The 9,179-nt window shown below is 41.0% G+C and overlaps 1 protein-coding gene across 1 annotated transcript in view; it reads left to right on the forward strand.

The window, feature by feature from the left end:
- Positions 1–9,179, forward strand: part of Hsf5 (heat shock transcription factor 5) — a 45,723-nt gene that overhangs the window by 35,518 nt on the left and 1,026 nt on the right. The gene's annotated exons all lie outside the window — the stretch shown is intronic.

A 9,179-nucleotide genomic window follows, 5' to 3' on the forward strand; every position in this document is an offset into this window, starting at 1 on the left:
AGACCAGCCTGGTCTACAGAGCTAGTTCCAGGACAGGCTCCAAAGCCACAGAGAAACCCTGTCTCGAAAAACCAAAAAAAAAAAAAAAGAATTTATTCATGGAGGACCAAGTTCTTTTGTTTGTTTGTTTGTTTTTTCGAGACAGGGTTTCTCTGTAGCTTTGGAGCCTGTCCTGGAACTTCCTTTGTAGACCAGGCTGGCCATTTGATTGGTATATTTCTTCCCAACATTTTACTCTGAGATGATGTCTGTCTTTGAGGTTGAGATGCATTTCTTGTATGCAGAAGAGGGATGGATTCTGTTTTCATATCCAATCTGTTAGCCTGTGCCTTTTTATAGGTGAGTTGAGTCTATTTACATTAAGGGATATTAATGACCAGTGGTTGCTATCTCCTGTTAATTTAGTTTTCATCGTTGGTGATGTTAATTTGTGCATTTTTTCTTCTTCTGGATTTGCTGTAATGAGATCATCAATTGTCCGTGTTTTTGTTGGCGTAGCCATCTTCCTTGGGTTGGAGTTTTCCTCCTAGTATTTTATGTAGGGCTGGGTTTGTGGCTAGGTATTGGAGATCTACATTTGTCATGGAACATCTTGTTTTGTCCTTCTATGGTGATCAACAGTTTTGCTGGATATAACAGTCTGGGCTGGCATTCGTGGTCTCTTAATGTCTGCATAATGCTTGACCAGGACCTTCTGGCTTTCGTTGTCTCCAGAGAAGTCAGGTGTAATTCTGATAGGTCTAACTTTATATGTTACTTGGCCTTTTTTCTTTGCAGCTTTTAATATTCTTTCTTTACTCTGTATGTTTAGTGTTTTGATTATTATGTGGCGAGTGGACTTTTTTTGGGATCCAGTCTATTTGGTGTTCTGTAAACTTCTTGTATCTTCATAGGCATATCTTTCTTTAGGTAGGGAAAGTTTTCTTCTTGACTTGTTAAATAAATTTTCTGTGCCTTTGAGTTGAACTTCTTCTCCTTCTTCTATACCTATTATTCTAAGATTTGGCCTTTTATGGTGTCCCATATTTCATGGATATTTTGGGTTAACCTTTTGTTAGATTTAATGTTTTCTTTAACTGATGAGTCTATTTCCTCTATTGTATCTTCAGCGCTTGAGATTCTGTCTTCCATTTCTTGTATTCTGTTGTTCATGCTTGCGTTTGTGGTTCCTAATCTTTTTCTCATGATTTCTGTTTCTGTAATTTCTTCAGCTTGTGTTTTTTTTTATTTTTTTTTCTATCTCAGTTTTCAAGTCCTGAATAGTTTCTTTTATATGTTTAAGTTCTTTTTCTTGGTTTTCTTTAAGTGATTTGTGGATATCTTCCATTTTTTTGTTTGTTTTTTCCCTCCATTTCTTTTTCTTTTCTTTTGTTTTTCGAGACAGGGTTTCTCTGTGTCTTTGGAGCCTGTCCTGGAACTAGCTCTGTAGACCAGGCTGGTCTCGAACTCACAGAGATCTGCCTGCCTCTGCCTCCCGAGTGCTGGGATTAAAGGCGTGTGCCACCATCGCCCGGCATTCCCTCCATTTCTTTAAGGTAATTTCTCATTTTATCTTTAAGAATTTCAAACATTCTCTTAATGTTATTTTTTAGATAATTTTCTTCTGGTTCGTCCATATTTGGTTGTTCAGGTCTTGCTTTTGTAGGGTCTTTAGGTTTTACTGGTATTGTGTTGCTCTTTGTGGTGTAGCATGTGATCTTACCTTTTCTACTCATCTTTTCCTCTAATAGATGTGGTTGGGGCTGTCTGAGGATCTGTTGAATAGTCTTCTAGGTGCCAGTGAATCCAAAGCTCAGATGGTTGTTCCTCATGGTACAGTCAATGTCACAGTTCTAGGTACTCCATTGGTTATTCCTGTTCCTGGAAGTAGTTCAGTGCTCCTGTGCTTTGGTCTGCTCCCTTGGAGTTTGCTGTCTCAGGCTTACTTTAGCCTAGGCTGCTGGCTTTGATCTGTTTCTTTAAATCTTGGTCTGGAGCTCTCCTGCAGAAGTCCCTGACTTGGAGTTGGACCTGTTGTGGTGGAGATCACTGACTCTGGATCTGGTCACTGGTTCAGTCCTGATCAGCTCATGTCCTGGTACTGGGTTTGCTCCTGGCTTCTGCTCCTTGTGGAGCCTGTTCTCTCTATGTCTTAGGTAACTGGTTCAGTCCACTCTGGTTCCAGGGGAGATTGCAGACTCTGAGTCAGGTCATTGGCTCAATCCTGGTCTGCCAGTGTCCTGGGACTAGGTTGGATCCCAGGGCTGGATTTGCTCCTGGCTTCTGCTCCCAGTGGAACTTTTTTTTCCTCTGGCCCTCTTTGTCCTAGGAGTCTATCTTCCTGCTTCAACTGCCTGATCTCTTGATGGCTAGAATTTGTTGCTGTGCCTGATTTCTATCTCTCTTTGAACAAGTCCTTGGGCCACTTCGTTATTCGTCATCTTTTGTACTACTGGTCTTTCTATACATTCTCCTTGCAGTATCAGATACTCTCTGGTCTTTCTCTTCTCTTCCCTGAGGCCCAAATCCTAGCTCCCTTGGACAGAAGTGCTGAGGTAGGCCTTCTTTTCCTGATACCCTTGAAGCCTCATCCTCCCTAACCCAAACAACCATCAAGCTGCTTCCTCACCAAGACAGTCACTCTCTAATAGGACCTCTGGTACCTGCTATTAAAATACTTTCCTCTCTTCCAGTACATATTATGGTTGGAAGTATAAATGATAAATAATTAGTATGTTACTTATCTTTATTAACTCTTCCCATTGACTCTTTCTAAGTAAAGCCATATCCCTTGGCTATTGGTGGTAAGAGATGTCTTAATTAGCCCTGATTTCCTGCAGTGGAAAGTATGGGCTGTGAAACAGTAACATCATTGTGACCCTAATCATACTTTTATTTCCTCAGGAGAGGGTTGCAAATGACTCATAATTAAGCTGAAAAGTTAGATTTTATAGTTAACATGTAAACAGAAGTATAATTTATGATGTTGCAAATTTTTCTTCTCTGAGGGAATTAGCCTATCAATTTGTCCATTTAAATATGAATATAGGGCTGGCAAGATGGCTCAAGGTTAAGAGCACAGACTACTCTTCCGGAGGTCCTGAGTTCAATTCCCAGCAACCACATGGTGGCTCACAACCATCTGTAATGAGATCTGGTGCTCTCTTCTGGCCTGCAGGCATGGAGGCTGAACACTGTACATAATAAATAAATAAATCTTTAAAAAATATGAATATAGAGTTGGGTTGTAATTACACACATTTGTCATCCCAGAACTTGGAGGGTAGAAGCAGCAGGATGACAAGTTCAAAGACATTGTTAGCTAACAAAAAACTAAAAAAAGCTAACAGTAACTGGCTGGGCATGGTGACTAATTAGTAGTCAATACCCAGTTCATGGCAGCAACAGAATTTTTACAATAATTGCTATTATTTTCATAGTAGTTGTCTTAGTTGCTTTTCTTCTGCTGTGATGAAACTTTGTGACCAAAGTCAACATGGGAAGGAAAGGGTTTATTTGCTTTTATCCTCCTGAATCACAGTCCACTGAAGGAGCCAAAGCAGAAACTCAAGCAGGGCAGGGACATGAGGGCAGGAGCTGATGCTAAGTCCTTGGAAGAATACTGCTTACTCACTTGCTCATCAACAGCTTACTCAGCCTGTTTGCTAGTCCGCTCACTCGCTCCTCAAGCACGGGTTCTCTCTCTCCTTCCTCCCTCAATCCCTCCCTCCCTCTCTTCCTTCCTTCTCTCTCTCTCTCTCTCTCTCTCTCTCTCTCTCTCTCGTTCTTTTTTTTTCTTGAGACCAGGTTTCTCTGTGTAATGTTGGCTGTCCTAGAACTCACTTTGCAGACCAGGCTGGCCTCAAACTCACAGAGATCCCCCTGCCTCCGCCTCCCAAGTGCTAGAATTAAAGGTGTGCACCACTACTGCTTTCAGCGTGCTTTCTTATAGACCCCAGGCCCACCAGCCCAGGGGTAGCACTACCCAAAATGGACCTCCTCCATCAATCACTAATTCAGAAAATGTTTGAGAGGCTTGCCTGTCTATAGTCCGATTTCTGGAGGCCTTATCTCAATTAAGGATCCTCCTCCAGATGACTTTGTGTCAAGTTGATATAGAACTAGGCAGGATAGTAGTTAGTAATCTGTTAATTTTCACTAATTAGTTTTAATTTATTTTAGACTATATTTTTATATAACAATATTTTATTTTTAGAAATATAATCTCATGTATCCTACTGTAGTCTCAGCCTTGGAAGATGCTACGTAGTAAAGATTGACCTTGAACTTCTGATCCTACTGAATAACAAGTATGCACCACCATGCCTTGTTTATTCAGTGCTGGGATAGAATTGAAGGCTCACACACTCTACCACTGTGCACTGCAACTAGTAAAAGGAAATCTTCAACATTTTCCTACCAATCTAGTGTGCTCTAGTTCCTCTAGTGCGCTCCTCCACTCTCCTTCCAGCTGGACTCAGCCGTTCTGCCATTCCTTATGTCCTTGCGTTTGTGGATAGAATCCCATCACTTACGTATACTCACGGACACTGCACCTGTTTCTGCCTTCCGTGCCTCCAGGAACTGTATTCTATCCTTTGTATTAGATCAGCAAACATGCCATTGCAGGTCATACGTCAGAAAACTCCTTTCAGCCAGCTGTGACACAAGCTTGCGCTCCGAGCTTCCTTCGAGGCAGGAGAAGAAGTTGAGATAGATTTTGTACTTTTGCTTGGTTGAAACTTCCCTTTCCAGATTTCTGATGGCTGTCACATTGCCAACAATGGGGGTAGTTCTCAACCCCCATTTTCAAGACATGGATATTTGGACAGATTGCTTCAACCTTAATGAAATACTTGTCTAGCTTCTAAAATCATCCTTTCCTGGTTTTCTTTCAAGCTACTAGCCACTTTCTATACTTAATTCAGAGGAGATGTCAACCATTTTTATTATTTTATCATCTTGATAGTGGTGGGTCCTAAATTTGTGTCTGAAGTTTGAATCTTCTCTGAACTTCAGACTTACATATCCTATTATGATGTGTTTAGATTTATTTATTGTGTGTGCATGTAGGGGGTGTGTCCACGCACATGCACGTGTGTGTGTGTGTTTACAGTGCATGTGTTTTTTACACTGCATAAATGCAGGTGCCCACAGAGGCCAGAAAGGCCTTAGATCCCCTAGAATTGGAGTTACAGGCAGGTGATAGCTGCTGACTGAAACCAGGTTCTCATCAAAAGCAATTTGTGCTCTTAACTGCTTGAGCCCTCTCTCCAGCTCCCCACTCTCTATCTTTGGATATGTCCAATTTGTGTCCAAACTTAACACATTTTATCCTCTCTCCAATTTTACATATCTATAAATAGCACCGTGTAGTTTTCTAGTCGCATCGAAGTCTTATAGTCTCTACTGACTGCTTTCTCTCTTAGACATCAAGACCATTAGCAAATCCTGTCCATTCAGTGTGGGTTCAAAACTGACCCTTTCTCAACACCCTCTGCTTGGCTACTGCACCCAGTACTCTGCATCCTCTTGTGTAGGTGACTTCACGGCTTCTTGGCTCTTCTTCCCTGCTCACTGTTACAGCACAGCCAACCATCCTGAGAAACATTACTCAGGGAAGGCTAGAGCTCAGTGATGAGCACTTGTGTAGGATGTGCAAGGCCCTCGCTTCCATTTCCAGGACTAGAAAAGGATTTTAAATCCTTTTTTTGTTCAAACTAAAAGATTTTAAATCTTTTTGTTGTTGTTGTTCAAATTTCCCTTGTAGATTTCCATCACATTTTTAATAAACTCTTAAAAAGATCCTTAATATGGGCTAGAAGATTTTGAATGGTTTAGCTTCTGGCTGCTGTTGTGATTTCATCTTCCTCATCTGGTCCAGACACAGCAGCCTCCTGTCTAGTCTTTGGCATATCAAGCATATTCCTGTCTTCACACTTGTGCTCCTTGTACAGACTGTCATCTCATTCTCTTCCCTGCTCAGAAGAGCCTCCTCATTATGTCTTGTTCTTCTTCTTCATTCTTGTTATTTGGTTTTCTTTCATGGTTCTTGATTCTATTTGACATTTTCCATTATTTTCTCCTCTTCTAGAAAGCTAATTTGTTAAAAAAAATCTATTTTTATTATGTATTTATTTATCTTTTTATTAGTTTTTTTGAGACAGGGTTTCTCTGTGCAACAGCCCTGGCTGTCCTGGACCTAGCTCTTGTAGACCAGGCTGGTCTCAAACTCACAGAGATGTGCCTGCCTCTGCCTCCCGAATGCTGGGATTAAAGGTGTGCGTCACACCACTGCCGGGCAGAAAGATCTATTTTTATTTTTGCAATATCCCCAGGACCTAGAACATTACTGTGTTATACCATGTTTATTGAGTGAATAAATGAAGAACATTTTTCTCCATCTTTTAGAGTGTATCTATTTATATCTTATGGTAATATATATGTATATATGTGCTAACTATGTTAACATTTTTTGCTATCATCACCACCAACCATCTCTAAAACTTCATCTTGTAAAACTGAAACTCTATGCACCAGGCCTGCCAGCCATCATTCTACTTTCATTTCGTAAAATGGTTTTTATGTTTCTTTCCTTACTTTGTGCAGGATCGGGTGGCAGCATTTGTGTGGAGGAGTTAGTTCTCTGTTCACTATGTTGTTTCTAGGATGGGGCTGAGATTGTCAAGCTTGCAGACAAAACACCCACCTCACTGCCACTAGACCACCATTCTACTCTCTGTGTCTGCTCTCTATTTGGTTCTGGCTTATTTTTGTTTATTTTTATGAATATTTTAAAAACTACTTTTTGGGGCTGGAGAGATGACTCAGAGGTTAAGAGCACTGACTGCTCTTCCAGAGGTCCTGAGTTCAATTCCCAGCAACCACATGGTGGCTCACAACCATCTGTAATGAGATCTGGTGCCCTCTTCTGGCATGCAAGCATACATAGAAGGAATGTTGTATACATAATAAATAAATAAATCTTTTTAAAAAGTTACTTTTTAATTGTGTGTGTGTATGTGTGTGTGTGCATGTATGTGCAGTGGTGGAGGTGCCAGTGTATGTGTGGATATCAGCACAACTTGCAGGGTCCCAGGGATTGAACTCAGGTCATTGGTCCTGATGGCAGATGCCTTTGATGGCTGAGCCATCTGGCAAGCTTTGTACCCATGATTAAACCCAGGGCCTTGCACATGACGGTAGGTAATTACTATTCACTGAGTCATAGCCCAGTCCTGACGTTCTATCTTCAGGAGCAATGTTTAGTCATGAAGAGGTAAGGTTTGACTAGTTGAGGAGTCATTTTACTCCTGTTTTACTAAGTGCTTCTTCTAAATGTTTGGCACTGTTAGGTGCAGTACCAGTCTCCACAGTCCCATTCTGTTGAAATAATAATCACATGTGTTGTGTGCTGGGGGTGTAGCCCAGAGGCTTTTTGTTATTCTACCATTAAGGAAAAAAAATGAGAAAAAAAAAGAGGAAAGGGAAAGAAAAAGCAGGTGTGATGATGTATACCTAACTGTAAAACCAGCAGGGAATCAGAAGTACAAGGTCATTCTTGGCTATAAGCTTGAAGCCAATCTGAGCTACACGACCCCTTGCCTCAAAATAGAACAAGGGACCTGGAAAGATGGTTCAGCAGTTAAGAGCATGACTGCTTTTGCAGAGGACCTAAGTTTGATCCCAGCACCCATGTCTCACAGCTCACAGCCACCTCTACTTCCAGCTCCAGGGGATCTAGAACCTTCTGGACTTCTGAACTCCACAGACACCTATACCCATGTGCACATGCCTGCACAGAGACACATAATTAAAACAATAAACCTTTAAAACACCACCACCACACACAGAGAGAACTCTTGTCTCTTACTGAGGCTGGGCACACCTATACGGACCAACTCACTTCTGTGCTGCTGATAGCTGAGAAAGGGTTAAGGAGAATTTTGTACTTTAGAGTTATTTCCTATTTCCCTCTTTGCTTTTGTTTGTTTGTTTTGGGTTTTTTGTTTGTTTTTGTTTTTGGTCTGAAGTCATTTGTACTTAATAGGAAAAGATGACTTTCGGAGGTAAAAATAACAAATGAGCCCTTTAAAGCAGATGATTGAGCAGCAGGTAGTGTCCTCACAGTGATGCACAGGCTCCCAGAGCCATCTTCATCATTCTCAGAGAAAACCCAGTGTTACCAAGAACGTTTTCTTTGTTGTAACATTTCTGCATCTTCTCTTGCTCTGCTAATCTGCCTTTGGCCTCTATGAGTTTACCTAATCACAGTATTTCATGTAAATGCAATCACACATCATGGGACCTTTCATGCCTGGCTTGTCACATGTCTAGATAATGTTTAGGAAAGTTCATCCACATTGGAGTCGCCTTTATGCACTGAGATATCTCACCACTGCCACCACCTCCTTTTTTTGGTTTATTTCTTGAGAAACAGTTTCTCTGTGTAGCCCTGGCTGTCCTGGAACTCACTCTGTGGACCAGATTGGCCTTGAACTCACAGAGATCCACCTGTCTCTGCTCCCCAAGTGCTGGGATTAAAGGTGTATGCAACTGTGCCCAGCTCCAGGTTTCATCTTAGTTTGAAGCCCAGTTACTAAAAAGAAGGTTTGCTGTTGTGTTCAGTCTATTTCCTGAGAGATCTATAGTTCCTTTAGTAGTTTCTACCTTTATCATTATCAAGATTTCCTAGTCCGTTTTCAAAGTGGGGTTACAAATGGATCTGTTCATATCTCAGAGTCATTCTGTTTCTATTCTTTGTCATGTGGTGTGTGTGTGGTGTGTATGCAGTGTGTTTGTGCAGTTTGTGGTGTGTGTGCAGTGTGTGATGTGTGTGTGGTGTATATGTATGGGTGGAGGGAGGGGTATATGTGTATTTTGAGTCGGGATTTTATAGTAGCCTTGGCTGATCTAGAATATACTATATAGACTAAGTTTACCTCAAAATTGTGGCAGTCTCTTGCCTCTGCTCTTAGGTGGTAAGATTACAGGCCTGTGCCCCTCCCACCATATCACAAAACCTTATTTTAATATTTTTATTACCATATGCCTTGTTCTTTTCCTGATGTGGAGCTGAAGTATTTAGAAAATGATCATAATTGTTACTCCTACATCTTTTGGTCAGCTTTAAAAAATCCTGAAGCCTAGGTTGCACTCCATAACAATTATTATTTTTTTTAAATATTTATTTATTTATT

The sequence above is a fragment of the Microtus ochrogaster genome, chromosome 7 (assembly GCF_000317375.1).
Source record: "Microtus ochrogaster isolate Prairie Vole_2 chromosome 7, MicOch1.0, whole genome shotgun sequence".
In the NCBI taxonomy this organism is placed as follows: domain Eukaryota; kingdom Metazoa; phylum Chordata; class Mammalia; order Rodentia; family Cricetidae; genus Microtus; species Microtus ochrogaster.